Below are 6981 nucleotides of genomic sequence, written 5' to 3' on the forward strand. Positions count from 1 at the left end.
GGTAAACGGCGTTCCGTGTGCTGCGCTGGCTCGCCAGATGCAGCTTGTCACGCTGGCCACGTGACCCGGAAGTGTCTGCAGACAGCGCTGGCTCCCGGCCTATAGAGTGAGATGAGCGCACAACCCTAGAGTCTGTCAAGACTGGCCCGTACGGGCAGGGGTACCTTTACCTTTACCTATACTCTCCCATATAAACACCCATAGATTATGGTTACACCCACACCATACATTTAAAGTGCACTAAAGCACCCTGGAAACTGCAGTATGTCCTTTACAGAAGTGCAGTTCCCTGCACCTTCAACAAATAACAGTTCCCAGGATTCTTCAGCAGAAGCTATGCGCTTTAAATGCATGGTGTGGATGTGACCACTGAGATACTCATGGATGAAATTAGGTCTACAGGATAAGACTTTTCCAGCTGTGGCACTGTAGTTTAAAAAATGAATAAACCTCTCTAGATGGTCCTGGCAAGGCACTTCATTGTATATTTCTAGCAAGGAAGTGAAAGCAACTCTGTATTTCCTAGGTATTTTAATGGTGGTGTTTGGATGACTTTTTGTTTGTTTGACCACATTTTTATCCCACCTTCTTCCTGCTCAAGAAGTCATGCATTTTCTTCTCCCCTGACATCTCCATTTTATCTTCACAATAACCCTCTTAGGTAGCTTTGATAGTGAATGGCCCAAGATCAACTAGTGAGCTCAGCTTCATTAATGTGTGATCCTGAAATTCTGGATCCCACTCCCAACTGATGCCAAAATTTAGTGCTAGTTTAATGCCATTTTGTGCCATGGACCCCACGTTTCATGATGTCCCTCCAAACCGAGTAACTGACACAGCAAATTGCGGTTAATGCCCAAAAAATCCAACCTTGTCTGAGTCACTCCAAACAGGTGCCAAAGTTTTGTGCTAGTTTAGTGCCATTTTCATATAATGAAGCTCCATAGGTGAGTGAGGCTTTGAACCCAGATCTTCCTAGTCCAACACTTTAATCACTGTACCACACTACACAACTCCATCACACAACTTTTGCTGCTATTTATATGCTGCTTTGCAGTGTTTTTGTCTGTCTGTCTGTCTGTCTGTCTGTCTGTCTGTCTGTCTCTCTTTCTGTGTGTGTTTTTTAAACAGAGCTGTTGTTTTAAAAATCTGCCAAAGGTAAACCAGATTGGAGCAAAACCCCAATTATTCCCCATGTGTCTTCCTGAGCTCATAGACAATTGAGTTTAGTAGTTATTTTAATATATGGCTTGCTTAGAAGAATTGTTGCTGGCCTTTGGTGGGTGAGTGACTACATTATACTACGGGTATTAATTAATATTAATATTAATACTAACTGTAAACATAAATCAGAAAATGTACATACTAAATGAAACAGGCAGAGGTGGATCTGAGTGACTGGCATTCAAGCACCACTTTCCCCCTGGATGTATATTGTGTGACCTCTGACAGGTCTCTCTGATGTAAAAAATGGAGTTTGGCTTCTGTTGCCCAACTCCCATGGGACTCTGAGTCCCCTATGTCCATGATTGGTAAGAGAAGAATGGATGGAGGCAGGATACTTTATTTTTCTGTTGCAACAGAGTTCCCTCCCCTCCCCTCCTCGCAAGCAGAGAGAGATCCAGAACAAAAGAGTGCAGGAACCATTAAAGACTTTTGACATCGCATCTGTAAATGAAAACAACAAAGATTTATCTCGAGGGGATGCTATGAGCATAAACACAACAGGGAATGCAAAGCACTTAGAAATTAACAGGACATCCCTACACAGGTTCACTTGAAAGAAAATCCCACTAAGTTCAATGAGTCTTACTCCCAAGTCAGCATGCATAAAACTGCAGCCTAACACGGCCATTCTATGCGTGTCTCTTCAGGAGTAAGTCCCATTGCATTCATTGGGAATTACTCCCAGGTACGTGTGCATAGGAATGCAAAACTTCTCTGCATCTGAGTTCCAGCTGAAAAAAAGCCATGTAAAAAGTACTTCGTAACTATAGTAATAGTACCAATTAATTGATACGAAAAGGATAAGATCTTTTAAAAAATGGGGTGATGGAATACTGGTGATAATTCTGTGTACTGGAAATGGATTTGGACTTTCCTGTTCGAAGTATGACTAGCCCATTGAGGACAAAATTGTGCTGAAGTCATGGTTTCTACCATCACTGGAGTGAGCACAAAGGGAGATAACTTACCAACAAAAAAATTGAAAAGTGTCACCAATATTTTCTACAGCAATACCCTGTGGCTATGCCACTTTGTCTCCCACTCACACATAACAAATATGGTTTTGAGTCAATTGTCCATGTGGCATAACCAATATAACCTCAAGTACAGCAAGCCTGATGGTTTATTATTTTCTTTTTGTGTTATTATAATACAAAGGGTACAGTTGGCTGACTTTCATGTAAAGGGAGAAGGGGAGCAAATAACCAGAGTAATTCAAGCATACAGTTTTTGATATTATTATTATTATTCAACGGAGCCCTTTACTTCAGATTAGGATCATGCCTTCACTACACGATGCACATTACTTTGAGTTCTTAGTTCAGTACTGAAAAACTAACACTTCTCGACATCCCTGACAAGTTAAAATAAAAAGCCATTAGACTCTCCTGAGCATAGATCTCACTAGGAAGCAAAGTTTTATGTAAATGCCTATCGTTGGTGTATATTTAATTCCTACAGGAAATCAACAACACAAGAGCTAGAAGAGCTAGCATGACAAAAGTAGGCATTCAAAAGTGGGCATTTTCTGCAGAATAAGAAGTAAATGTGTAATAGAGGGACATGATACTGGGAAAAGAGAAGTAGTCAAATGAATACAGTAAGGAAATAGAAGTAGCCCCGACAATGCAGAAGATGGGTGTAAATTAAGAGATTACTACTGCTGTAGACAATAGAGGCTCCAGGTAAGAAGCTACACAGTTTTGACTGTATTCTTTTCGTTATCTTATGTATTTTTATAATGAATATCTTGCCCTTTGTCTGTAAACATCAGGGTCGGTTCCAGCAATAAATGCAAAATGATGAAATATTTGGTTGTTTTAAATGACAGTAAGCGCTCATGATATCAGAACATTAGACAAACATATACTTGCACAAACGTACAGTGGTACTTCGGGTTAAGAACTTAATTCGTTCTGGAGGTCTGTTCTTAACCTGAAACTGTTCTTAACCTGAGGTACCACTTTAGCTAATGGGACCTCCCGCTGCCGCCGCACAATTTCTGTTCTCATCCTGAAGCAAAGTTCTTAACCCGAGGTACTATTTCTGGGTTAGCGGAGTCTGTAACCTGAAGCGTTTGTAACCAGAAGCGTCTGTAACCCGAGGTACCACTGTATGTGGTTTTATTTATTTTTTAAAGATTGTGTTTAGTTAGCGTCTCTCTTCTTTTTTTACAAGTACTTAGAAAGAAATTCTTGGAAGCAAGCTTGAGTTATAGAGCAGCTTCTAGGGCAGAGAATATGTTGACTGGGGGAAAGAAGGGAAGAACAAAAGACGGCAATTAATAACCCCACAAGTGTTTGCCGTTATTTCCCCACCTCTGCCACTTTTGGCGGAGCGGTCGTCATTAATAAAGACAAATGTAACTTTTACCGGGCCTTAAGGGCTGCGGAGGGAAATAAACAAGCTTAGGACCCATTGCATCTAAGTAAACAGAAAGGTTGTAAACCCTTCAACCTCAACTGTCAAGAGTGCTGCAAATTAACACCGCGCACAATAGGCCCTTTGGAAGCCAACTTAATCCACCCCCATGTATCTACATGAGGGCCATGCATAACAATGGAGGACTTTGGGCTTCCATTTAGAGTTGCCACTACAGGCTGTCAGTCGTTTGAAGAAATAACCATTTCCTAGGCATGACAGCTCCCCCCTCCCCCCCCCACAGAATGTTCCCACTGATGTGTAATAGAAGTGACTTTACTTTTCTTTTCTTTTTACATATGCCCCCTCCCCCTCTTCCACTCCTGCCCTCCTTTTCTTCTCCCTCCCCACACTCCCTTCAACTGAGATATGGCTTTGGGGAGAACGGAGGGGATGTACTTAGGCCACTGACCCCCTGCCAGTTTACTTTGTGTGGATTATCTGTGCAGGTGTTAATATAATTGAAGGTGTGGTAGCAGATACAACCCCCTAATCGCTTTTCCTATATGGAGATTACCTAGGTAGAGAATGCTGAGCTGTACCTGAAGAATAGGCATGTGAGTGCCTTATTAACATATCACCATTCAGAGGCAGCTGCATATCTGGGAAGGGGGGGCCTTTAAAGAGCCTATTCATCTATGTTAATGGGCCCATTGCACAGTACATTGTGTGGGAAATTAAGTCTCTGGCTGTGAACTTCCTGTGCTATGCAAGCTGCTTTGACTCCTCCCCCCCCTTTCTACATTTTATTATTGCTTCAGTCTTATTATCTCATCCTGGAAATAAAAACAATCATGTTCTTGCATTGGAGAAGCCAAAACGTTCTCAGATAACAAACTACTGATGCTGGCTGAAAAGTTCCTTACGTTTCCGCTATTAAGTGGGGAAACAAACAAACGTGGGGGGGGGGATATGTTTGCAAATTAAAGCAAACCTGAAATTAACATCGCGGCCCATCAAATTAGCTGAGCTGTCATGTACATGACAGTGTGGAATCCTGACCCACCCATTCCTCACTTTCTTGTAAAATATGCACATTTTAAATTGGTTTTCCTATTTATCGCTCTTGCCTTGGAATTAATTCTCCCCCCACAAAATTATTCCGCTGAGATATTGTTGTTGTTTACGATGTTGTTGTTGATTATGATGATGGTGATAAGGCATGGGGATAGAACCGTTTTTCTGTGGAAAGCTGTGGAGTAAAAAAGAGTAATTGGTTGATGAAGTAGAAAAGCTATACCTGTATGTAATGCATATCCCTCCACCACTCCCTTCTTTTAATGTATATACTACAGTGGGTGTCTGGAATTAAGTGACTATCACCATCCCTGAGTGGGAATCCCAGATGAATCTATGAAATTCATTCCCAACCTCTGATGTACCCCAGGCAAAGTGGGCAGCTACCTAAATGCAAGCAAATCTGGCGAGGAGAGAGAAGGCGTACCTTTTGTGCACACCGATTTGATCATACGTACGGAAATGTCAGCCTTCACCAGTTCTAGGTGTTCATTATTCTATAGTAAACATCCGTGAAAATAAATAACTTGTTATTCACATGTGTGTGCGCGAAAGTAATTTTCACACATATACGCATCGACAAATGCATATTTCAATATAGATTCAGACACACGCATATGAGGATGAGGCTGGAAAGCTCCTTACTCCCTTTTCTATATTGCTCAGGCCATATTCTGAAACGAGTAATTATCATCAAATATATTGTAACAAACCTTCATCTTTCCTTTATGACCCAAATGCTGAGCATCGAGTCATCACCATCATCGCTACTGCGGTCATTATCATCATTACCATCATCAGGCTCATAAAAGAGAGCCTTTAATGATCAATACTAACTGATTACAACTCAATTAAGAGAGACCCTTCCAGAGTATTTTTTTTTAATCTGGCCTTCCCCCGCCCCCCAGCCCTCCGCTATTTTCAAGTTACTATAATATGTCCCATTATTTAACATATTAAATGAATGTGTGAGAATGTTCCACTGCCACTGTTCCATTTCCCACTAGTCTTCTGCATCTTTCTCCCTCCAGAGCTCTGTGCAGGGAGAAAATGTACTTGATAGTGCTGGAAAAAAATTACGTGAAGGAGCAAATTGTCAAGCAGCGTGCAGTCCAGTGGTTACAACTGATTTCTCCCCCTGCTATTTTGCTAACTATTTTTGACCATTAAGCATCCGATCCCTGTGCAAAACCCTGTTTCCATGTACAACACACTCTCAGATAGATCAGGGAGATATTCCAGAGTGGGGGAAGGAATTAATGTAAGGGGGGGGGGGCGGAGTCTAGGCAGTTTTTCAGAGTGAATAATGTGAGTGCCTCCAGATTGTCAGTATTTTGCTGGAAGGGTTAAAGTGGGACATAAGAAGCTGCTCTATACAGAATCAGACCACTGGTCCAGCTAGCTCAGTATTGTTGACACTGGTGGCAGTGGCTCTCCATAGTTCCAGAAAGCATTTATTTTGGAGGAATTGAAACTGGGCCCTTCTGCATGCAAGGCAAATGCTCTGAACCCGAGGTACAGCCCATCTCCTGGGATAGGGGATACCAGAACTTTAAAGGTAAAGGGACCCCTGACCATTAGGTCCAGTCGTGGCCGACTCTGGGGTTGTGGCGCTCATCTCGCTTTACTGGCCAAGGGAGCCGGCGTACAGCTTCCGGGTCATGTGGCCAGCATGACTAAGCCGCTTCTGGCGAACCAGAGCAGCACACGGAAACACAGTTTACCTTCCCGCCAGAGCGGTACCTATTTATCTACTTGCACTTTGACGTGCTTTCGAAACTGCTAGGTTGGCAGGAGCAGGGACCGAGCAACAGGAGCTCACCCCGTCGCGGGGATTCGAACAGCCAAGCTTCTGATTGGCAAGTCCTAGGCTCTGTGGTTTAACTCACCCGCGTCCCACCAGAACTTTAGATTTGCACATTTAGAATGGATTAAAGGGCTCTTTTGCACCAGCACAACAAAAGAAAGAAAGAAAGAAAGAAAGAAAGAAAGAAAGAAAGAAAGAAAGAAAGAAAGAAAGAAAGAGTATTTTTGTGGTTTGGGAAGCAATGGGGAAATGCACTGAAAAGTTGGGGGTGTATGATGATTAATGGGAAAATGTATAAACACCCTGCAAACTGGGAAAGGCTGTGGCAGAGACAACTCTGGTTTATATACGTGCCCCTCATACAGGGGTGGGTGATCTGTGGTCCCAATTTTCAAGCAAGCTGGGTTAGTCCAGCAGGAGACGGGGGGGAGGGGGGGCAGAAAACCCAAAGGGATGGAACTATGGAAGGAAGAGAGGGGAGAAGGGACCTCTGCAAGCAATCCGTTCTG

This window comes from Podarcis bocagei, assembly GCF_964188305.1.
Source record: "Podarcis bocagei genome assembly, chromosome: 4".
NCBI lineage: Eukaryota > Metazoa > Chordata > Lepidosauria > Squamata > Lacertidae > Podarcis > Podarcis bocagei.